General features: G+C 36.7%; 1 protein-coding gene across 7 annotated transcripts in view; it reads left to right on the top strand.

The window, feature by feature from the left end:
- Positions 1–438: 438 nt before the first annotated feature.
- IRAG1 (inositol 1,4,5-triphosphate receptor associated 1) overlaps positions 439–25,420 on the top strand; it is an 85,058-nt gene continuing 60,076 nt past the window's right edge. For 5 of the 7 annotated variants that reach the window (XR_010884077.1, XM_067296129.1, XM_013957913.2 and 2 more), the window contains exons 1-3: positions 468–532; positions 10,423–10,543; positions 14,061–14,214. The gene's annotated coding sequence lies outside the window, so the exon portion shown is untranslated. The other 2 variants (XM_067296126.1, XM_067296125.1) reach the window with 2 other exon arrangements.

Here is a 25,420-nt window from a genome sequence, read left to right as displayed (position 1 = left end):
ACTCCCTCTGACCAAACAAAGGGGAAAAATTGAAAAAATAATAGCAGATGTTTCAGTAAAAAATTCTAAGGGTTAACATAACATGATGTAAACTATTTCATCTGTTCTTCCTACTTGCCCATTTTAATCAGAAATGAGTAACTAGAGCCTTATATGCAGTGAACTTGTAGAATGCTAATGGGATGTCTGCATCGTGTTGTACTCAGAGTACTTATGCCAGAATAGGAAAGTCTTTTATTCTGTAATTCTCTGAGGCAAGAAAGAGGCTTTCTGAAGAGTTACTTTAAATTTAAACTCTCATTCTAATGTTAGACAGCCTGTTGGATCTCTGAGTTAAAAATTGCTTCAGCTTTAGTTACTAGAGCCAGATGTAACATTGACCTTAAATGGTAAAAGCTCCCAAGAGTGAAAGAGAGGCTGGCCTGAGGGGAAAAAGAGGAATAACTGAAGTTTTAGGTAAGTAATCTCTATAACCAAGAATAAGCTCTTTTTCAGCCGTGAAGCAGAACGGAACCATGTTTCTTCCTTAAAGGTACAGTACCTTGTTGTTACGATACCAAGTAGCTGGGTTTTTTCTATACCCCCCCCACCCAAACCCTGGTCAAATTCTACCCCATAATCAAATTTTGACTGCTTAAAAAATGGGTGTAGTTAAGGAAACCTAGTTGTTCTTGCATACTGTTTGGGAATATGCAAGAACGAAAGAGAAAAAGCTGTATTAATTTTACTGAGGCTTGGTTAATGAAGGTACGTAGTCAGTAATTGAAGGCAACCTTGATTCACAGAGATTATCTGTATTGTGCTAACAGTTGGAGGGTATTAGTTAGCAGCACTAAATGTTGTAGGGAAACAGATATTTAAAAGTTTTTTGTTTTTTTTTCTTTTTTTTAATCGTATGACTTTCCTCCCACATGCATGCTTTTAACAGTGTATACACCAAAGTTGTTCGTTTTGATGGATTACCTACTTGTCTCTGGAACCTATCTTTTTAAAAGACATTTCCAGAGTCATTTCTTTATATAATATGTGTTTGGTTTTAATGCTAGTAGAGATAAATTAGTACTGTGAAGTTGTATTTGAATGCTGTACAGGAAAAAAAAAAGCTTCAAATATTAAAGCTTATTTGCTTTAATATGGAAGAATCACACTATTTAAAACTTCTGATATTGCAGTCTTCAGTTTCATCTGTGCTGTTTTTTGCTGTATTGAATTATATCTTATTTTCTTGGCAAATTAAAATACTTTTGGTCTAATATGTAAAGCTTTTTTTTTTTTTTTTTTTTTACAGCAGTGTGTAAACAACATATGTAAGAATGAGGTCAATGCAAGGAAATGTTAGTTGGAATTGAAGACTCAGGTCTCTGTTACTAACTCAAGTTAGTAACAACTCATGTTAGTGAGTTGATTTTCAAATTGTATATAGTATGGTTCTACCTGGTGAAAAATTCTCTGCAATCAGCAGAGAATCTCCCTCTTCATGGAGTGATTAGACACTAAAATGAGTTTAAGCTGTGCAAAATTTGGGAAAATTTAGAGTTTTGAACATAGTGTTCCTGCAAGTGCAAACAGTTACTGAATTCGTATTTAACATTGGCAGGTGTTGTATATACTTAAGCGAAAGTTCACTTTAAGAGAATGTGGTGAATGTTTCTTACTTGCTGTAATGTTCAGAACCAGTTGCAAAAAATCAGTAATTAATTTTCCTTTTTTTTTCCCTTCTTCTCTGAATGGTCATTAGTGAACAATTTATTACTTCTAGGGTAATCTCCTAGCTAATCTTCATATTCTAAATCAAGAATTATACCAGACTTGGGCTTTGTAACCTAACAATACAACCCATAAAAAGTTTATTAGAACTAACAGTGGAAATTAAGAAGCAGACCGATGTATTAAATGCTGTATAATAAAGAGTCCTAATGCCTTAAATATTCTTATATTTTTCCACCCTCCAAAGGCCCTTATTCTGATCTGTTGGTCATGTATGCATTCCTTAACTTGTGACATTATATGGGCGGTTTAACTTAGGCAAGGATACACAAATTTAGTCTGCATTTAGAAGGGGATTGAGTTTTAGTAAGTTAAGTTATTTTTAAGTTTGTATATGGACTGGAATAATTAGTCTGTGTCTAGCTCCTCCAAATCTAAACTAAGTGTGTATTTTTAATATATGTTATTTTATAACATTTCAGCAATTATTCTTCTCACTCCATACGATTGTTTTCTTTGTAACTTAAAGTATATTATGTAATGCCCATATCTAAATTTATCTTCAGTAAAGATATCATGATAATATGTGTAATTTAATACAAAAAGTACAGGTTGCTCATGTGTACAAAGTGACAATTGTGGTTTAAATCAGTGCTATGATAAAGTATCTAGCATTATCAACGTGTTTAACTTATATTAAAGCTAACTGCTTTGCATCCCTTTGTGTTAAGCTCCAAATTGACTGTGGACACGAAACATATACACCTCCTTACGTATGTTTCTATATGTTTGAGTCAGTTTTAATGGTGGTATATATCCTAACTAGAGTCCTATGAATCCGGGCCCCAAGCAGTGGAAATGAAGAAGTACCAAGCAGTCAGATTCATTGATCCAAAGGAGTGGGGAAGAAGCTGGTGCCAAAGATTGGAACCGTCTGCTTTCTGTCAGCTTTTAATGATGGTTACTTGGCAAATCAGTCTGAAAATCTGGGTAAGATAGGGTAGTTATGGGGACTGAGGTACAGGGAGTTGATATGGAAAGGAGACAGATGCAAAACCTTATTTTAAGGGAGATGTATATATGTACTTTATGTGCTCTGGAGTTCATCTATCCACTGTTCTTAAAGAAGTGCATAGCTTCTGGCAAAAGAAGCACCATTCTTGCCGCTTCAAGATTTGTGGGCCATTAAAGAATTGGGGGATTTGGGGACAGAAAGAGAACTCTTCTCTGTCCTGTCTTGCAGTCTTCCTCTAAACTCAACAGAAGAAATTCCTTGTCATGTGTTCTCCACTTGTATTTCCTTTGAAAAGTGTGTCAAAGTGATGTTTTGGATCTCAGTATCACAGATAGAAAGGGAATCTAGGAGTGAATGATGGCTCTTTAAGCTTATAAACTAGTGACTTTAGAAAGGAATTATTGCTTTTGCGCATGTATAGTGGTATGTTGAGGAGAACTAAGAGACTGACAGTTGTGACAGCACTTTGAAATAATTGAATTTTTCTCATAGGAAAGTGGGTCCTGAGAATTCTGAAAAGGAGAGAGGGATTTGAGATTTAAAACACAATGACTACTAGGTTCGGGGTTTGTTGGAGAGCTTGGGCTCTAAGAGCACCCCCAGAGTTAATCCAGACCCAATGATGAATGTAACCTGTGTCCTTAGTAGGAGGACATGACAGGCATTTTTAAAAAATTTATTTTAATATATGATTATTAATTTTACAATCTGGAAAATCACTTGAGAAATTCCATTTTAGAAAGGAATTACAAAATATATTAAATACCTGAAAGATGCAATAAAAGAGCAAACAACTAGTAAGTGAAATAAAGAATGCTGTACTATCTGCTCGAACATTTAGCTATCCTTAAAGTACACAAAATCCATAGTCATTGGGCACCACAAGGCACCAGGTACCTGCTAATATGGTAGATATGATTTGCCTAAGGGTTTGGACAAAGCAAGGTTTGTAGAAAAAGGATTTTTTCTTATGATTGGGTTTTTTTGTTTATTTATTTGTTTTATACCAACAGCTACTGTCCTGGGAGCGGAGGATGAGAGAAGGAGGAGGGGAGGGAAATGGACAAACTTGGCCGAAGTGTTTGTATGTCTGGAAGTTTGTCCCTTTCCCCAACTGCTGCTAAAGCACAGTCTGGGTCGTGTGGGTATGGGAAGTTGTGCTCTAGAATCACTGTGTGCTCCCCTAATTTATGTGCCAATATGTTTCGTCTTGGTGACTGGCAGAACAGAACCACTGTCCTATGGCTCTGCAATGGGGCCTGCTGGGCTAGTCCCTGCAAATTCTGAAGAGAAAAAGGAGTTGAAAAGTTGATAGACCAAGTGGGTGGGAAATTTTTTTTTAACAATTTAAGAGTTGCACAGTTGTTCTTACCAGTTGTAAAGTTTTGCATCCTAGAAATGGACATGTGGTAGAAATTCTGTGCTGCTGGATCAAGTAGGAAAATGGCTTTGGGCTAGGGGCTTGCCTTCAGAGTAAAATGATTACTGTTTATATAATTCTGCAGAATGTTTTGTAATGCTGAAGTTGTACATGGGGAATTTGGCTCTGAGCCTTTGCTATTGAAATCATTAGCAAAGTTTCCATTAACTTCAGCAGTGCCAGATCAAGTTCTTAATGAACACCATAGAGGTAAAGGCGATGATAGTGGGAAATAAGAGTCTGAAATCTGTGGGAATTTGGCTAGAAGCAAACAGGTCTTTTTTCACCCATCTTATTTTGTACCCAAAGGGATGTGCCAACAAACAGTAGGATCTGTAGAATGACATCTGTTTCTGAAATTCTGGAAATGATAAATCCACTAGTTCATTTTAAGTGTTCCTCTGGTCTCTTTGTACAAAGTCTCTTTAGGCAGTGCATGTAGTAGAATGTAATAAAGCAAGATATATAGATTAACACTTCCTGTTTAAAGCTTCCAAAGTTATGCTGAACTGTGCCCTAACTGCTGAACATAGAAATTAAAAATAAAATGTCTAACTGAAGTTGAAGGAGAGCTTGTGGAGGCAAGGGGAAACATGTTTTACAATGTATAAAAATATGCACATATACTTCACAACTTCAGCCACTGCATTTCCCTTATTTTTCTTTTCAAATAGTGAATGAACATAGGTGACCTCTGGGCTCATGAAAATAGTGCGATCTGATTAGTGGTGCAGTTGCTGTGGAGGGTGGAGCTTGCTCCAGGAGGAGGTGCAAAGTCAAGCTGATGCGTGCTGCACTGCATCTCGGAATGGAAAATGTCTTTTTTTTTTTTTTAAATCTTCTGAGCAAATCTATTGCTTGTAGCTCCCTGTGTGAGTATAGTTGTGCCTATCATCTAGACTTCCCTGAGGGCTGTTGCAGTTAATAAACTTACTATTAGCTCTATTCTTTGATAGGTATAATTATCAGGATTGCTCTAAATGCTGTTTTTAATAAGTGCAATAGTCAGTGGAGCAGCCTGCAGAACACCAGGCAGATATATCAGAATCCCCAAGTATCTAAAATACTTAAAGCAGGATGAGGAGACTTGAACTGCTCTGTGCTTACTGTCTGAATTAAGTGAAAATAGCTGTGAAGGACAGGGAGCAAGACCTTGTGGGATACAGTCTAAAAACCCAATACTCAATATCCTAAAAAACTCAATATTAGCCTTGTGCTGAGCTTTTGGGACCTGTTTGCAATACTTCTCTTGAGTAAAACACAGCATTAAAAATTTCCCTTCTGAAAGCCATAAATTGTATGCTGATGGAATAGATTCTCTAGAACATTAATAACCTTGTACTCTTATGAGAAGCTCTTGATATTTCCTGTTGGATTCATTTTTTAAGTCTTTGACATTTCCTGTTTAACAGATTAAAAAAAAATTTTTTTTTTTTTTTTGTAAGATGGCAAACATCAACCATCCCACTCTATGCAAGGCTGACATATAACGAAAAGGTGAATAATACCTAAAGAGTCTTTGGGAAATCTGTACTGTTGCTGCTTGGTATTTCCATGTCTTGGAAGGTGTTCAGAAATTACATTAAAGTGTTTTGACTGACCATTTGTAGAAATGATACCAAATTTAAGGACTCAAAAGAGGTACAGCGTACCAGAAAAAGGTAACTTTTTTTTTATGAAATTGATGAATGATACTTCCCTAAACCACACAGAGTCAAATTCTCACTTCATGCATCAGATTGTTATTGTGTCTGAAGCATGTGGAGCTTTGCCAGTGTGCACAAACTAAGGGTCTGTCTCAGTGGATTTTGATCCCTCCTGAGCATCTTGGTCCACAAAATATCAAGACGGTTTCCCCTTTTCCTTTGCTGAACAGGTAAGGATCAGAGTTGATGAAATGGTCTTCACTTTTTAAAGTGTCAGAGCGGGATCTTGTAAATTTCTTGCACGTTTTTATCACAAATGGGCATGAATCAACACAAAGTTTTTCATCTAACCTTATTTTCAGGTAGCAATTAGTGATATGCTTTCTCAGAACAAAATATATTAAACTCCCAATATGACTAAAAGTTATCTGCCTGCTTATATGATTCAGAGGTTAAAATATTTCATGAGGTAGGAAGATTTTTTCCTTCCTTTTGAAGATAGATACAGTACAATAATCTTGTATACTTATCTTTTTGAGCATCTGCTTAGAAAATAAAACAACATGCCACTTTGACATCCAAGAAAGTGCTATAAAAAGTCTGTTGCTATGTTTAAATGCCTACACTCAGTTGCTATAGCAATAAAAATCTCAAAAATGAAGTACGAATTGCCACAGTTCATTACAAGCCCTTTCTGGGACAAGGAGATTGTTGGACTGAGGAGCTGACAAAGATGCTCAGTGTATTAGAGGACAGAGCTGCCACACAGTTCCCGGTGTCCTGTGCTGTTGTCTGTAAGCAAACGTGGCCTAACTGTAAATCCCAAAGTGGCTGTGTCAAAAGGGATCCCTACTTGATCCAACTGCCTTTTCATGACAGAAATTGCTGAAAATGTTGGTCTTTCTCTAAATTCCTCCTGTCCTGTAATATAAAGTGTGAAAGTAAGCATCCAGAGTGCTTCAGGTTGTATAGGTTTCCTCTCTGTAACACTGCAATAGTCAGTCTGAAATGCCTTTCTGCTTGAAGCAGCTATGGGACCCTGCTGTGAGAATGAGATAAGGAATGAGAGTGGTTACTGGAAGACAGCGGTTCCTTAGCATCTCTCTGGGGCTTGAGGACTTGAACATTTAGTTGCTGCTTGAAGAGAGCAGCAAATTCAACTTCCCTCATACCAATATAGAAAATTAAGGAAGGCATATTATACTAGCAACTGCATGTTCACTATGGGGTTGAATTGTTACTTAGGCGTTTCTACACCTTCTTGTTTTTGCTTCTACTGAGGTACAAGTTGGAAGGAAAAAGAGACTTGGAAAAATTGGGGCCTGTTTGAAAGCAGTGTAACTGTAATGTTCTTTTTGTTTCTAATTGCTTGAAGAACCTTCAAGATTCAAATGAGATTGGCTCAAATTGTGTTAAAGGTGTTTTTGCAGTTCAGTTTGAATACGGTGCCTGCAATGCACAGCAGCCATGTAATAATATTTCAGGGTTTTTCCTGAACGTTTGCTTTGAAGTCCAGTTGAAAGCTTTGGTACCAGGAATGTACCAGGGATGGAAATATATTTTTAAATTTTTGTTTCAATTGTCAAATAGTGATTACTGTTGTTCTTGTTCAAGTGTTGTTACGCTGATAAATCTCTAGATGAAGTGGTTCTTGGAGACAGTACTGTCCTCTGTAGTTTGGGGGTACACCTAAATCCTATGACACTTCTAAGTACATCTCAGCTACTTTATTTTTGTAAAAAGAATCTGAATAGCTACTACTGAGTATATGATATATAGACTTCCTCAAAATAAGAGTTGTAACCCTACGTAAATAGTAAGCACCTTTCTCTTACTTACTATTTCAGCATACTTTGCAGCCTCAAATGCTTTTTCAGTAATGAATTGTGAGCATATTGGGAGTTTAATATTGGTATTTACATTTTGTTTTTAAGCAGTGAGAAATCTGACATTTTGTAGCTTTGCAGCACCAAAAACTTGCATGGGCATGGAAACAACACTGCCTTTCTCAGCCTCTGCATGGATTCTTTGTTTACTTTTCCTTCTCAGCTGTTCTACATGGGGAACTGGGCAGTTGTCTTCCAAATAGGATTATTCTTAAATAAAAGGGTCAGGGGAAAAAGTTTTTTTTTGTGTTTTTGTTTGTTTGTTTGTTTTTGTTGTTTTAACAGATCCCATAGATGTTAAATCCATAAATATTTATTGATTTTTGTTTATTCATTAAAATTTTCTTAGAATTCTAGTGATACTCTTCTGTGTCTAGTTTTGGAGATGCTTTTGTGGTTACACATACCATGCCTATAAAATTAGCACATCTCTGTTTCATTTACACTAATACAATTTTACAGTAGACAATATGTGCCTATACAGATAAACTAAATGTGGAAGAAAGATAATAGGAGAAGGAAATGTGTGAAACTTGTAAACTATAACTTTTATGTTTCATGAAACTCTAAATGTCAAATACTTGAAATACAGAAACCTGATTTTCAGTAGAACTGCGTCCTATATCCATAGCATCCTCACCATCATTGTGACAATAACCTCAGTTCCTTCCATATTTCAGAGCCATTTCATACAGTCCCTCTGCTACAGATGCTCTGCCCTTGAACTTGCAGCTACCACGGAAATGCAGACTCCATGATACAGTTCATTCTGTGGGTCAGCTTTGGTTGAAACTGGTCAACAACTTCAAACCATATTGTAGGGCAGGGGGGAAAAAGGTAGGGTTGAACAGACAACATGGCTACATAAGCTTCTTCCCAAGGAAATGGGGAAAAAAATAAATTGAAAAACCCTATGGCTATTGGCTAAGGAGACTATTTCTCATTACGTACTAGCTACTAGCTTTCTTTAAGTGTTAGCAATGCATTTATTGTTTCCAAAATCTATTTTTGGCCTTGTTTTCCTTGGAATAAAGCTTGTGCTGTTATGCTGGTTGTCAGCCAACTGTCCTTCCCCCTTCCCTCCATTCCCTCCTACTAGCCTTTGAACTCCTTATCTAATTTGTCAAGTTTGGCCAGAGAATGAGGATCTTGGATGCATTAAGTTCCTACAAATTTTCTGAAAACCAGTGGCTTGGTGAAAGAAGAGGGACCCAGCTTAGTGCTGCTAAGGGGAAGAAGCTTTACTGTGAGCCGAAATCATTGGTTCTGTTTGATCTGCCAGCTGGCAACTTGGCATGTGTGAATCTCAAAACCAGGCACTGCAAGTACTGTCTCTTTTCCCTCCAGACATGCAGGAGACTGGGAGACAACTGGTCTTATTCTAGTGAGGGAGATAAGATACAAAATTCTTAAAATAAAACACTCAAAAAAACAGGTTTCATTAGCTCAACTATTTTAAAAACATCTTGTTTCCTAATGTAGAGAGACATAGGTTACAAGCTGTCCATTAGTGCACTGATATCTTAACTTTATTTTGGGAAAACTTGCAAATGTGCTTGATACAGATCGTGAAAGCTACATGCTGGCAACTCTCCAGTCATTTCATACTATGCTCTAATAGCTGGTGGCTGTCCGTATGCCTGTCATCTTCCCAAAGCAGGGCAGAACACAGTTAGATTGTAGAACAGACCCTTATCTGTTTTGCAGATTTTCCCATCGAAGCTGCAGAGCCTAAAGGGAAAAGTTCTTTGCTTTCTGCAGTCATTGGGAATAGGCTATAGACTCTACTCAGTCTGGTCATCCTGCATGTCAGGCAGGCTCATGGGAATGTCGTTAGGGGACAGGTTCTTCCCATGGTGAATAAATGTCAGCCAGATGGGTAGAGGCCACCATTCTGATTAGACTTTCCTTGTATAACAGATGTTTTGAAACTCAGCCAGGGAGAATAAAGTAATGTCCAGAGAGAACAGCTCTCTTTTGCTTTCTGACCATTTCAGAAAGGCAGCTGAGGATCAAGAATCCCTTCTCTGAAAATATCCTTGCATCCGAAATGGTTTCTCCATTAATGATGTCCCCTTATATTGGTGCATATACAAGGTCGGTATGCAAACTCTAAGGCTAGAGAAACTCCCAGTGTTTCACATCAGCAGTAAGAGCTGGGGGCTGGCAAGAGCAGAGACTGCTCGCTTGCACCTGCTTCCTCAGGCTTCCCTTGTAATTGTCTGTGTTAGGGTTAGGAGTTTTTTCTTTATAATATGCAGCAGAATACTGGACTACTTCTCTGAAAATGACTCAGAGTATGTAAATATTGTTTTGGTGGATCAGATCATGTGTACTTCATTTTCTTTCCCCACCCCTGCTTTCTTGGGTTTTAAATGAGATTGGGAAAACCAGCAACACTAAACAGATGCTTACAAAAGGGAGATGTGGATCCTGTTAAAGAACAACTCCGAGAACCACTCTGGCTTCCTTCACCTCACATTATGAATTTCTAGAGGCCCTTTTTGTCAAAGTTAACTTCAGTAAAAAATGGCAGAATAAGATGTCACTTGTTCTTGAGTAAACAGACTTCATGTTTTATTTCTTTTAGTGAGTGATTAGGTATTCTGTGATTATTTGAAAGAACTAAACCTGTGGTAACATCCCATTTCCTTTGTTTGCTTGATTATCTGTTTGGGAAGAGTTGTTTGTTTTTGTTTTTAAAAAATTCTGTCTAGAAAACATTTTTTTTTTTCCTGTTTAAAACAGGGAGGTCCTGCCGACAGCTTTTCAGCCATCATCCTGTTGCATTTTCATTATCCTTTCTTCACCTATACTACAGAGCACTATGCTGACCATGACACTTCCAAACCTTAAAATCTACTAATAGGTAATGGAAATATCTGTCTAATTGCATTTTAAATTGTACTTCTGTTATTTGAAACAGTTGGATTAACTTCTCATGTGGGATCTCATCCAATTAAGTTAATAGGAGTCTTTTATATAGGTCAGCTATTTGATATTCTGATATATTTTTTTAAATATATATTTCGCAGTCATTTCTGGTTGGTTAACATATATGGTAACCATTCACTACTTTAAGTGTGACTTCATAAACCAATTCTGAGTTGTTTATAATAAAGAAAGCCTAAAAGTTACAGATTAAAGCATATGGAATGCTAAGAAAGCATTTATCTAATGCCAATTTCTGTGTTTGTGAACTCTTCTATTGTAGTCAACAGTGAATAGCTTATTGCCTTTGGAAAAAGTTAATCCTTTGCAGTCCAGATCAGAAACCGAAGTTAATGAACATGACAAAAGCCATTGTTGGGTTGCCTGACTAATAAACAAAAGCTGTGTTTTGTCCATAGCTATTCAAACTTAGTTCCCCCTGAGTTTAGGGCTCCTCATAAATGGATATCCAGGAATGGAAGTTACTCACTCACTGAAAAACCCAGTGTTTTGGGTGTCTGACTGAAGTGAGACTTAGTTCAGAATTGCAAAAAATCAGACAGATATCAGTAGATAACATGAGGACTTTTAATGTAGTACTTTTAGTAATTAGGACCTACTCTGAAGCACTATTACATGATAGCAACAACCGAGTCCAGCTAAAGAAGCAAGATATGATGATGAGTTTCACTTTAACTGCTTGCAGACTGATCAGTTCTTCTTTATAATGATAAATCTTAGCAATATTAACAAACATTTATTTTAAAAAGCTGAAGAATTATGTTGCTAGTATTTTGAATGCTCTGGGGTTCTTAAATAGGTCTTAAAAAAAAAAAAAAAAAACCTTCCCCAAACAATTGCAGGATACTGTGAAAGATGTATATATAGTGATAGAGTGAAGATATACAGCGAAGAGAAGAATCAAATCAGTTGAACAATTTAGAACTGAACTACTGCATCCCTAGCGTTCTTAAACACACAATTCTAGTGTTTTCTGCTGCATTCGGGCTATGAAATAATGATGCAAGTTGGTGAAGTGTCAAAGCTCTGCTCAGTTATAAATATTAATTCAGTAATGTACCAAACCAGTCTAAAGCATCCTCATCGTGTTTTCAGTATGCAGACCTCCATATGCTAACCCATCATGTTAAGGGCTGCAGCTGAGTAGCTTCATGGAAGGCAAGCCTTTGCAGAATAAGTTGACTAGAAATGGTGCCTGATCTTGGCTTGGTATATAGTTGCAAGAATAGGAATGAAGACAAGAGTATTAACCTGATGAGTGAACTAAATGAGATGCCATGCACCCTGCTGCAAAAATGAAAATGTAGTTTTTAATATTAAAAACTGTGTAAATGGTTACTCTGTCACTGAATATTCACAGTGTTCAATTAAGGTTATTAGCTGTAGTTAAAACAAGCAATGCGATTGCAACTTGATTTTTGTGTCAACCTAGTTCAAAAGCATGCTTAGCATGTGTTCAGAATACAAATGTTTTTTTTTCAAGTGGATTATTGAAAAATGTGGTACCATTCACTCACATTGAACTGCTGTGGAAAGAATTGTAGCTCCCCAGTTTGTTATCCTCCAAATTCTTTGCTGTCTTTCCGGAAATCGTTTCTCTGAGTTAACTGGATAATGAGAAGTTTGGAAAAATTGTATTGCTGTCTCTTATTTTAAATATTTCCTTTAACAAAAACACAGAAATGGTATGTTCAGTTAGTAACTTTACCCTCTTCAGTCTGCAAAAATATACTTTTTTTCTTTAAGAGGATTAGAACTAGAAAACACTTGGAGGGAGCACTTAGAAAATGAATTAGTGGGTTGCCATTAAGTGCCATGGAAATTAAAATAAACATTGTCCTAACAAAGAAACTTTAACAACAACAACAAAGTTTGTGTTGGAAAAATCTCTACATGGCTTAGAAACTTATTCAGCACAATCTGGCATCATCCTCTTTACACAGATCAATCAGTGCAATTGGTATTAATTACCAAATTAATTCTTCAGAATAAAAGGCATTTTTACATAGATATAGGCATTGCACATCTTGTTTGTTAAGCTATCTTGGCGAATGTTGTTTGCTTGTAGTCAATTGCTACATATTATAAGAAAAAAACAGATCATGGATATGAAAGATGATTGGTGCAATATACTATCATTAAATGTTTGCAGGAAAGCTAATAATTCTAGTTTTTCTTAATTTGTGAGGCAAAACTGCTGGGAGGATGGTTTCCTAACGTCTACAGCCTGGAATTTGAATAGAAGAGAAGACTAATAAAGAGAATTAAGATTTTAATTCTTAAGAATTAAATTTAATTTCTTAATTAACAAAATTAATAAATTAAGAGGAGGATAGAAGCTATCTGTTTAGCCCAATATCCCTTCCTCCCATGCCCAATGAATTTATTTGGAATGTAATCTGAGGTAAGTCACTTCAGGGGAGGGGGTTATAGGAAAAGGCTAATTTTGGCCTAATGAAGTTAGGCTTCTCGGGCCTACAGTCAGTGGAGAAGAGAGCGGTTCCTCTAGTGTGCCATCCAGAAAGCTTACATGAAGTTTCTGATTTTAGAGCAGGAGCTTAGGTTATCTATTGATTTAAATCTCCCCCTCTCTAGGGAGACAAATGTCCTTAGGCTAAAGGGAGTCTCTGTGAAATATCCCTATTATACATATTCTCATGGCTCTTAAGCAGCTGAAGAGAGGTGGAAGTATAATAGGATAAAGTAATGTTTTTGAAGATAGTGTGCAGACTGAAATAGTGCTAGGTGCTTTTTCTTCCTTCCCCCATACAGAACAAATCTAGTGTTTCTGGTTTTGGTAGAAATGTTTGAAAGAAATCTCAGATACATATTTTGCAGCATTATCCAGCCACATCAAAGCTGACGAATGTTCTAACAAAACCATTTTGACCAACTGTTTTTTTCAGGAAACATATAAAAGCAAATATTAGAGTATCTGTAGGAAAAAAAAAAATCACTTCCTCAGCTAATCAAGTTTTACTTGCATTGCATTAAGTCTAACAATTATAATAAGACTTATCTACAGCTCATCTTTCCTTCAGTTTAACTGAATTGATAAAAGAGATTAAGGCAAATGAGAAAATTTCATAATGGGTGCCAAAACATAATTTCTAAGGCAAAACAGCAAACTTAAGAGTTCTTCAAGGGGAAGAGAGATGCTGAGGTGAGAATTGAACTTCGGGGTGTTGTTCTTTTATGTTTTTTTGGGGGGGGAGTTTGGTCATAAAGAAAAAAAGATTATAAAACCCTTTTTCCTTGAAGCAATTGCCATCATAGTAATAGAATGAACAAGTTGTATTTTGTTCCTACTTTGCAGCAAATGTGTGTGAATATAGTTTGTTTAAATAAAGTTCTTAATCCTGATTATTTTAATTGGCAGAAAATATATTTCATTGTAAAGTCCTTGATACTAAAGCATTGTGTTTGAATTGCAGAAACTTTGAATTTAGAATACATATGGGCTAATGAAAGATGGTGACTAACATTTCATAACAATTCCTCCCTGGGCCAAAGACAAGAATTGGAAGAAAATATTTTAAATAAGAAAAAGCATGCTTGTAAAACTGAATAGGGAAACAATCATACAAGGTAAACTGTGGTTATTTATATTTTCCCTTATAATAAATCTGTTGCTTTAATGATGCATAAAAAATTAAAATGTTTTGTAGTTTAAATAATTCTTTAAAAAATCTTAAAAATTATTCTTAAAACAGTTCCCCTTTACAGCCAAAAAGGGAAAATATTACAAAGTTCTGTAATGAAAACAAATCTTGAATAAATTAGTGACATAAGGTCATGTTCTATACTCAGCCATTCATTTGCAATTTCCATTTTGAGAATGCCTGTGCAAAAGAGGTCAATAAGCCCAGTTCTAGATCATTTGCCAGTATTACACTGGGAATGCTACAGTTTTGTGAGACAGATCCTCACTACTGAGAACTTTACACTTCACATGCCATAGGGGAAAACTTCAGTCTGTGTGTCTGACCCACCTCAGCTGAAGATGCAGTGAACTGGAAATTCCTGTCCCAACTAATTACACATGGATACTGCCAACTTTCTTTCTCTCACTTCCTTGTAAGAAAGATTTTAAAATTTTGTCCTGGATTTAAGGATTGTTTAGTTACTTTCTCACAACACAGCCTTACTTCTTGGTTTAATCAGCTGTTTCAGATGCAGCAATCAGTAAGGCACTTTGAGATGTAGCTTATACTCTGCAAAATAACAGGGGCCATGCTATACAGTGAAAGTGAAGTGTATGGCAAAAAATGGAATGTTTCATTTAAAATTATTATGCTGAAAAGGAGATAGTATTTCAGCTCCTTACTAGTCTGTTATTAAAAGAGATCCCATTATTTTCAAACATTTTCACTTCAGAAATTGATATTGACCAAATCCTGAGTAGTCAAGCAAAGCTCTCATGATGTCAGTGGCTAAGAATTTGGGCTTTTTGCATTTTAGAAATGATGAATTACATTAAGTTCCTTAGTGTATAATTATTGTACTTACATTCAAAGACATGTTCCCTTCCTCTCTCTCCCCTTCCTACTCTCTCCAAAGACAGATATGTGGTAGTTTGAGTTAACTATCTTTGGGTGAAGGTAGTCATGGAATAGGTATTCAGAGTCCATAAGTGAAAACTAACATGTTTAAAAAGGAGAGGCTTTCCCTCTTTGGTATCATGTTTTTTCACTTGTCTGTACTCCCAAGATTTTGTTAGTGAGCTTTAGTTGTGCAGTCTGGGCCTGCAGGCCTTACAGTAGGAGGACAAAATGTGACCCATAAGATTAAGGGCACAAAGATTTATCTCGGTGCTCTAGCAGTCAAGCAGAGGGAAAACTTCAAAGCTTAGAGACAAACTGAATGTACAGTCTGCCTCTTCAAATCCTTTCTATAATGAGTAGAAGCTCTAACAGCTGTGTGTGTAAAAGAAAGGGGGGGCATTTCCAAAGTTTGAACATAAATGAAATTCAGTTTGGCTGCTTTGATCTTGTGCAGAGAAGGTTCATTGCCTGTACAGTTAGCCTATGATGTAGAATCTACCCACAGCGCATGAGAAGTTTTTTAATGATACATATTATTTCTTTTTTATTGTATGCTAAAGCACTCTCATTGTGGAATTTCTCTTATAGATGCAGCTTACTAGGTATACCAGACAAATATTACCTGCAGTGTGAAATAGCTCTTGGAGTTTTAAAATCATGTGGCTGATGTTATGTAGTCACTCCAATTATTTCTGTTTTCAGAATTCAAATAGCTCAGGAAGCAAGGCTGTCCATGTATCAGACCATTTTCTTACATTTCATTGTCCAGTGAGACCTGATTTGTATTGGCTGAACTAGAAGCAAATATTAATTAGAGAAACAGATAGCTGCTTCTACTCTGTCTCAAAAAGGTTGATTTATTTCTTTACATGGTACCAGTATGGATTCTGTGGGAGAGAAACAGTGGGAGTTGTAAGAACGTCCTAAAACATTCCCCCAGTTTGTACAGCTGATTTGAGAATAGATTACTTTGATGTTTTTTCTGACTCAGCCACATGTGAGGCATTCAGAGCAGGAGATGTAGGCAGCACTGTGCAGCTGAATGTATGTGATAGGTGAGGGGATGGCAAAGGAAGAAACTGGTGGGCTGAGATAAGAAAGAAAAGAGATCTGTTATAATCCTTTGTAGTTGAAGGGTTTGTAATAGTTTCTTACCAGTCTCAGTTCCTTGATCTTCTGGGGAGAGAAGGAGAGGAAGAAGATTCCATAATGCTTGTCACTTATTTTCTGCTAAATAGTATTGCAGTCAAATGGAATTGTTTTTATACAGCTATACAATCGAGAATGCTTCATTTAGAGTGTGTGTGTGTTTGTGCATGTGTGTATATACTTATATGCTTGTATATATAAGTGCCAATGCAAAGTTTTGAAAAATGCTGTTCGCTGTCTTTTCTCCTGCAAGGTGAGTACTTCCAGTGTGGTGATCCTTACTTTTTTACAGAACTAAAAATATCTTCAGTAGCCTGCCACCTAAAAGGCCTCTTAAAAACATTTAAAGTCTGTTCATATTCAAGAATATAAAATGTGGCAGAGCAGGGAGATGCCAGACATTCTTTGGACGGAGATAGGTTTATTTCCTCAAGAAGACTGCTTAGCAATCCAGCGCAGTGCCATCCTACGGCAACATGATCTTAGTCCTCCCTGTGGTCTCAAATAGATATAGCATGCACTGAATAAAAAACTCTAAGAGGAGAAAGACTTTTCTTCCTTTCTTCTGCCTGCTGTAATATCCATCCCTTCCTTCAGCAATGCTAATTACTCATAAGGAGCATAAAGGCAATTTTCTTCTGTTGTTCATTTTCCCCAAAATCAGTTTCTTCAAGAAATGGAACCTGTTTTCATCAGTGAACATAAGAACTACATACCCAGGTCACACAAAACCTCTACCTAATCCAACACAAGAAACAGGGCAGTATGCCAAAAGTAGGGTTGTTATTTAATCCTCACAGCTTTCGACCTTCTGCAGGTTAGGGGGTTCCAGATTCAGAGTCTGCATAACCAACACTGTACCTCTCCTCTGAAACCACCTAATCCCTTTTTAAATTCACTTATATGTTTCTCTTTTACAACTTCCTGTGGTAACAAATTCCACTGTTTAATTATACACTGTATGAAGGAGCTTCCTTTAAACTACTGCCTGGTAACTGTGTTGGGCATTCTCTTGCTCTTGTACTGTGAGGAATAGTGAGCACATGCTCTTTTGTTCTCAGTTCTTCCCTACTATTCTTAACATTTTCACCTTTTTGGCTGCTGCCGAATGCTGTCTCCTGAGAAATATCCAAAATAACTCAGATCTTTTTCTTGACTTGTAAAACATAATGATGGGCTCTGATTTAGCTAAGTATATTTTAAGGTTATTTTTCCCATGTGTATTGATCTGCACTTTTCAGCAGTGTATTTCATCTGCCATTTTATTATTCAGTTACTCAATATCTTAAAGTCTGCCTTGGTTGGCTTTGGACCTGATTATCCCAACACATCTTTCATCATCTGTTTTTGTCACCTCAGTCACCCTCTTTTCCAGATCCTTCATGACTATGCTAAGCACCACAGTGTCTGTGGGGCTGCTGGCAATCTCTTCAGTAGAAAAAAGATCTATAACTCCTCCCTTTTGTTTCCTTAATCCATGAGAGGTCTTTCACTCTTGTCTTGAGAGCTTAGTCTCCTTAAGATGTTTGGTAGAGAATCTTGTCAAAGTTGTCTTTGATAGTCCATATTGCCTGTGTTGACTTCTGTAAAGAAACTTAATGAAACAACAAAGCTCAAAAAAGCGCAATACTTCTGCTTTCTATTCATTTGACATCACAGATGGTTTAAATACTACATAAGAGCTGCTTAAGACCCCCCAGAATGCTGCACAGCCATGTCTTTATAGTTGTCATACTTGCATCTGTTTTGTAATAAAATATTACATTAATGTGATGACTGTCCTATCTAAGAACTGGAAATTAGGACCTAGGAAGAAAGCTTTACATGACAATAAAATGAAAAAGCAATCGGTTGTCAAAGAAGGGGTTTGTTTCACTTTTTTGGTAGAACAGCAGAGAACTTCAAGGTCAACATCAAGATATTGAAGGAGGTGTTTGGAAAGAATGAGCATCCTTCACTTTTTATACTGTTTGCCTTTGTCTTAGTCTCTCCAGGGTTTTTGTTTGCCCTCCAGTATCTTGGGGTAGTTAATGGCCAGTTTTTGTCTCCACATTTGCCACAATGCTGTTCAGAGGTGGTCTTAAACTCTAAAACTTTGCTTAATAATAAAACTTACTGAAGCATTGGTATTTCAGCACTTCTTTTATTTTAGGTTTGTCTTATCTGTATAGTTCTATATTATTTAACATTGTGCAGAAAAATTTGAGCCTAAAATTGCAATGACTTGGTGTATCTTCTTCTGAAACATGTTTTCTAAGTATTTTTCCCATGTTTTCTATCTTCTATTTCTTAATGCATTAGAGTTATTGAATATTTTTTCTTCCATAATCTTTTGTGAATGTTGTAAAGTTAAAATAATATAAAATAGATGCATTATACCACTTTAACTGTTTAATTTATTCAATAAGGAAAGAGTAAAAAAGTAGAAAAAAATGGTTAGGCAGTAAGTTTTAACATATACAGACTGTATACTTTATACAAATTGTCTGTAAGTAGCAAATGTACAGTTTTGGTTTTGTCTAGTTATATTAAAATTTGTAAATTGAACATAATTAGATATATATCACAATTTTTTAAGCCAGTAATGACAACAGAAATATTGAATTCTAGCATAGCTGATAAAGCACTAAGAAAATAGGGTTAAGAAAGATGAGTTACGGTAGGTTTAACTTAGTGTTAAAATGTGAATACTGTTCCTCCTCCACTGTGTCACCTTGCTTCTCTGACAGAATTTATCAAACCTTTAGCAGCTACAACAGAAAAGGACATGTTTGTCTTCCAGTTCCATCAGTTACGGTTCAGTGTTTCAGCATACGCCCCCCATCATTAGCAGCTTGAGCTAAACTGCTGCCTTGCAAATCTCAATGACTGAGAGGCAAGCATATACCTCATTCACTTGTTCTTACTATTAGGATGGTACGCTCTAGAAGAAAGAGACAGAGCACAACTGGACTGTGATAATCTTACATTTCTACAGCAGTCTTGACCCATGATATGCCCTGCTTGTCTTTTAAAGTCTCTTCCATGAATCACTCTGTCCTTTCCACCCCCTCCCCACCCCCCATTTTCCATTTTAGACTCTCAGGCCAAACTTTTCAAACATGGTATATGAAATGCAAGTCCCCAAACCTATCATTATCCTTGCCTGCAGAAGTAATTCTCTGCTTCAAGCTCACCTCTTCATTGGGGCTTCTTGTACCCAACATTGATATAAACATAATGAGTGGGGGGGTTTAGATGTCAATGAGATCAGATGATACATTAAGTTGGTAAATTGTTTTTGGATCAACCAACTCCTGGAAAATCACAGAAGGAATGGTACTGGCTGAATAATTCTATCAGAGAAAGATTTTGATAAATTGAACATGAGGAACATTTTGCTACATTTGGCTTATGCTATTCCAGAGGAGCAGAGCTTTTGCCTCAGAGTTAAAGCTTTGTTCTGAACTGTCTAATTCCCCTGAAAAATATGGCTTTTTGGTACAGTGCATGCCTGTAAATCCATAAAAATTCCTTTTTTGTTCTGATAGCTTTGATTTTTATTGTTAGCTTTCTGAGTTTTGGCTTTTGGAGAACAGTCTTTGAAAACCACAAGAATAAGGTTAGCAAGCCATCTGTTCGTAAAGACTTGCAGAGTCTTGGTTTTGGCACCTTTCTAAAGAAAAAGAGGTGTATTTTTTTTCTTCCAAAGTTTTCTAGCAAAGTCATACCAGAGAAGGGTAGTTTCCAAATTAGAGTGCAAATTGTAAGCTCATGAATCTAGAACTTAAGCATGTAACCAAAACCGGACTCATTTTCTTCACTATGAGTACCCATAAATCCTGCTGACAAGAATTTAAAAGTAAGAGGATCTGTATTCTTCATTCATTTAAATCTGGTTTTAGGAGTTTAACTTTGAGGTTTCACATTTGAAAATGCTGACTTCAGTGTAGTCCATGTTACACATCTGTGTTTCTTCAAAGTGAGAAAAGTAGCTGTAGATAGTTAAGTTCTTCTTTGGACCCTCAGTGTTAAATTCTTCAAACTCAAGCTGTATAGAAAGATTAGGCTGCTTTTGGAGTGGATGGTGTATGAGTTCTTTACTTTTAAAGACACCTGCAAAATAAAAGGTTGAATTGTCACTCTTTTGCATTAACATGCTTTCCTGATCCTGGGATTCGGGAGGTAAGGACTTTGGATGATAGGTATGGGGAAAAGCAGCTCTGGAATCTTTGTACCAGAAATAATCTCTCTTCCCTCATTTTGGGTTTTGGATTCTGATGGAGTCTAAGTGCAGAGCTTTGAGAACACAAGAAATAGGAACTTGCTTTTCCTTTCTCTCAAACAAACAGCTGTTTGCTTTCATTTTCTGACTGTCCTTTCTGCAGGTCAGCAAATCTCTTCTTAGTTCTTTTCTCAACTGACAAGCAGTGTGCTTTCTACTCTTTTCCCCACTTTAAAATAGAGTTGTTTTTTTTCCTCAATCTACTTTATCTTCTTGTTATAAATAATGATAAAAAGGGCAAATTATTTCCCCTGTAATTTTGGCTGCAAGTGCTAGACTGCAGCCAGTGAGAAGTCTCCAGGTAGACCCTTGCTTGGGCCACATACAGTTCAGGCTAACTAGCCAGGCTGGACAGTTGGCATCTGAAAGCAGGAGAGAACCGTGATACCCAGCTCTCCAAGCCAGAGATACAGTTGCCATGTTGGGGGACCGTGGGGCAGTGATAACTTGAGAGAGCCTTGCGAGTGTTGCCTGGGATTGGGTCCCTCCCTGGGGTTGGATATTGACACTTTCAAACAGGACAGTGGGCAGAATCTTACTTATTTTAAGTAATCAGTTGAAGCACCTATGTGGTTAGTTTGTCTGTACTGCAAATGTGATAAACTTATCTATTAAGAGTTTCAGTCATAACTCAGCTGACCCCCATTACTTTGTTTCAAAGCCTTGTTTGCGCTGGGAATTTGTTCAGATTTCTCCATCTAAATCAGTGCAACTAAGTACAGAAAGCTGTATGCTGTATGTGGGCTGTCCACAAAAGGGTTCATCTTGCAAAGCTCTTCTGTTGTTATCCACAGCTGAAGTCTGCATCAGTGCTATGGCTCCATTATGAAATACTCTCCTAAAGAATGCAAATGAATATTTCATTGTGTAAGATGTAAGAACAGCTGTTGTCATTAGCATGCCTAAAGGAACAGTTTTCGTGCCAACACAGTACCTCTGCATGATGTATGGAGTTCAGATGACTTATTTTATTTCAGTCTTAGGTATTCCATAAGAATGATGTTGTAGTTATGCAACATTCAGATTATTAAATCACATACCCATTTGTTGGTTTCACCTTGAAGTTTGTAACTATCTCAATTTAGCACAGTTACCTGAAAAAGGAATGCAACTCCCAGAAGTTCATGTTGTTTCAGCTAGTACATATATCTCTTCTGAGGGTCATCCAATCTGTTGCTATCTTGGGCAATAAAATGCACACTGAATTTCTTTGCTAAATTCGGAAGTAGCAGGGTGGCCTTTCCATCTTTAAATGTGGTGATTTTTTTTATTTTTTCTTTTTTAAAATCCCAGTACAAAAAACACTTCTTTCAAAATACTAGAAGTCTGACTTTGTACAGTACGTGAGTTGAATTGATTGGAAAAGCAGACTGAAATTACAGAATGGGGTATAAACGAGTCCAGTAGATGTGTCACGTCTTCACAACACACCTTTTTAAAATTAAGTTTCAATGAAAAAAAAAATCAATTAGAAAATGTTTACTGGAAGAACTTTCTTCATAGTGTGAAAATGATGCTTTGTGACTACACTCAGATACTTCTCAGCTCATTTTTAATATTGTCCCATAACAGTACTTTCAGTAGCAAGGAATCACACAACCCAGAGAAAACAATAGATGATTCAGCAATACAAATAAAAGACCTTCTGTAAAATGTGTTTGCAAAATTTTTTGTTACTTTGATACGTACTTAGAGCAAGAATAGGTCTTTTAGCTCTTTTTTTCTTTTGGATAGTACTGAAATGAATGATCATCATTTGTTTTATTTTATTTTTTGTTTTTTTGCTGTTGGTGATAACTTGCTTCTGAAACTAGATATTGGTATGGGAAATTAGTATTTCTGTTGGCTTTATAAACTGTGTTTCTATTCCCAGCACGAGAGCCTTAAGGATGGCCTTACAAAATTGTGATGTTACTGCTTATTACAGACTTCTAGATCACATGTTGGCAGGAGGGAAGTGGATATTTATTGTTTTTTGTTTTTTTCTCAGGCAGCTAGACCTGCATATTCAGCATGTTATCTAGGGATAAAATTGAACTGTTTCTAGCAAAAGCAATTAGTGTGATCTAATACACATCATTGTTGAATCCAAGTTGGGACATTACAGTCTAGATGAGTGGACTGCTGAATCAGTGAAAAAATGGCTAAATTATTGGATTCAAAGGATGCGGTTGGTTAGTTCATACTCTGCCTGGAGACTGGTTTCAAGTAGAGTTCCTTGAGGGTCTGTACTGTTTATCTCTAACAATGACCTGGAGGATGAGCCTGAGTACATTCCCATCAAATCTGGATTACTGCTTCCAGTTTTGGGACCCCAGGACATTGATAAACTTGAGCAAGTCCGGGGGAGGTTCACTCAATGTCAGGAGACTCATGTCCTTTGAGGAGAGACTGTGGACACTGGTGTTGTTTAGCCTGGAAAAGAGACTATTTAGGGGCACCTAGCAGTAGTTCTTCAATACTTAGGAAGAGGTTGCTAAAAAGATGGGCCTAAGCTCTTTAGAGATGCATGGTAAGAGAACAAGAGGCAGTGGTCATAAAGTGAAATAAAGGAAGTTCTGCCTGAATATAAGTGGTTTGGGGTTTTTTGTTGTTGTTTTGGTTCTTTTTAAACTACTACCAAGGTAACTGATCACTGGAGCAGGCTGCGTAGAAACTGTGGAATTTCTGTCCTCAGAAGTTTTCAAGATCCAACTGGAAAGAGCCCTGAGCAACCTGGTCTGGTTGCTTCAGTGCCAACCCTGCTTCAGGCAGGAGGTTGGACCAGATGACCTTCCACTCTGAAGAATTCTTTGATTCTGTGAATTGATGCTCTAGTCTGACTGTCATACAGTGACATAGAAGCTAACTGTAATCAAGCTAATAGTCCGCACCCTAAGTCAGGTTGTTTGAATAAGGTGATGCCACATTTATTCACTTTCTAGTGCAAGCAATGTTTTAAAAACTCACTGAAATGGGATTCATAATTCTTTTGTTACATAAATAAGAAAGTGAGACAAAGTCATGCTTTTTAAGGTATGTTGATTTTTGCAATGCAAACACAAATGTGTTTGTGTGACTGAAGTAAGCAACTGTGAATCTGATTTTGTGCAAGAAGCCTGCTGAGGAAGAGAGATCCTTGTATATGGCTTTTCTGAGAACCCCCCTTTAATTGCCAGTTAGTCATGATATTGTGGTTGATCTCATCTGCATGAAAAACCTTTCTAAACTCTGGAAGAAAATCTATTTGAAATAGCAGCACAAACTTCCTTGTTGTTAATATTTTTTCTTTAAATGAGAATAAAATACTTATTTTCATGCTCTTTGCTATTTATTTATGTAAGATGGAGAGCTGAGTGTAATCTCCCTGCTTGAAAGACTGCAATTGCATTTTAGGATCCCAAAGAAATTTATTTATTGTTGGTTTGCTCAACAAAGCATGCCCTTTGGGATTACCCTTTTTAATTTGGAAAGAAAGAATTTTGTTGTTTAATTTCTTCATCTGGAAGACTCTTTGCTTGACTAGCAACAAGAATCCTGGGTCACTAAGCAATACCATTCTGCCCTAATTGCTTTCAACGTATTTATGTTTCTAAGTTAGGCCTTTGGTAGTAACTTTTTCCAAAAATTTTAACCAGCCTTGGAAAACAGATGAGTTTATAGAATGTTTATATGTAAAAATTGCATTTGAAAATATTACTTCATGTAACATAACCTCAAAAGATTTATGTGAAAAAAGAATGAATTGGCAACAGAGGACATAAAATTTAATTCTTCCCTCGTTTTCCCTTCTCACTGCCCCCACACACACCTTGCAAATTTGTTCTCTTTTTATCTTATCTAAGAATATAGTCAAATGGCAATTTGAGAATATCTCAGCTCAAGTTCCCAACTCAACCTACATCATAGACAAAAATAAATGTGTAACTAGAATGTGATGTATAATAAATGCAGTCCAGACAGTAGAAACTTATCCAGGTTTCTCTAAATCTGTGAGGACTAGAAGAAAGAAACCCAAATGACTCTGTTACCGAGTACATGATGCTCAGGCAAAAGTATGCTTGGTTATAACATTTTCTACAGGTATTATCATTAATAATATCATCATTAGTAGTTTATGTTGGGTGCTCTGTCAATGCACAGGTCCTGCAGAGTTCTTTTGGGACCACCAAACAAAGATCAATGCAGCATCCTAAACAAATTAGCATTTCTTACACATAATAAGTTACTTAGGAGGAGTAAGAGAGCAACATCTTTTAGTCATGTTTCATTTTCAGCTTTTTTGGATTTTCTACTATTTTAAGGTCATTATCTTTTTATTGTAAGAGAATAGGCTTTTGTCTGGATATTTCCTACCTCTGGATTCCTTCTGAAATACCCTTCTAAATGACACTTAATGTACTGTTCTCCCACTCTTATCTTCACACTTTCTTCTATGCTGTTCCTTATGCTTAGAAATCCTTATTCTACATGCCAGATATCCACCCACTCCTTATTCATATTCTCCCTTTAAACTGCATTTCCTTCAAGGCTATCAAAAATAATCTACAAGTTAAGAAACACTTATTAACTCTGCCTTGAGACCTGCCTAATTTTTCCTTAATATCACATGTGCCATCTTGTTCAACAAATACGTATTTTTAAAGTATGCCAAAGTTCTTCCCGATTGATTGTGTGGTGGCCGTCTGGCTGAGCTCTGCTGCCTGTTGGCTGCTTCTTGGCATTCTAGCTGAAAGCCTGCTGAGGGTGGAAGAGAAAAAAAGGAGGTCAGGAACAAGTAGGATGAGGTAAAATTAATGTTTGCCAGTTAACAGAGCTCATGGAAACATAGATATCTACAAATGGTAGAGTGCTTTTT

The sequence above is a fragment of the Apteryx mantelli genome, chromosome 4 (genome assembly GCF_036417845.1).
Source record: "Apteryx mantelli isolate bAptMan1 chromosome 4, bAptMan1.hap1, whole genome shotgun sequence".
Lineage (NCBI taxonomy): Eukaryota > Metazoa > Chordata > Aves > Apterygiformes > Apterygidae > Apteryx > Apteryx mantelli.
Note: the sequence above shows the minus strand (reverse complement) of the source record. Positions and strands in the feature narration are given on the sequence as shown.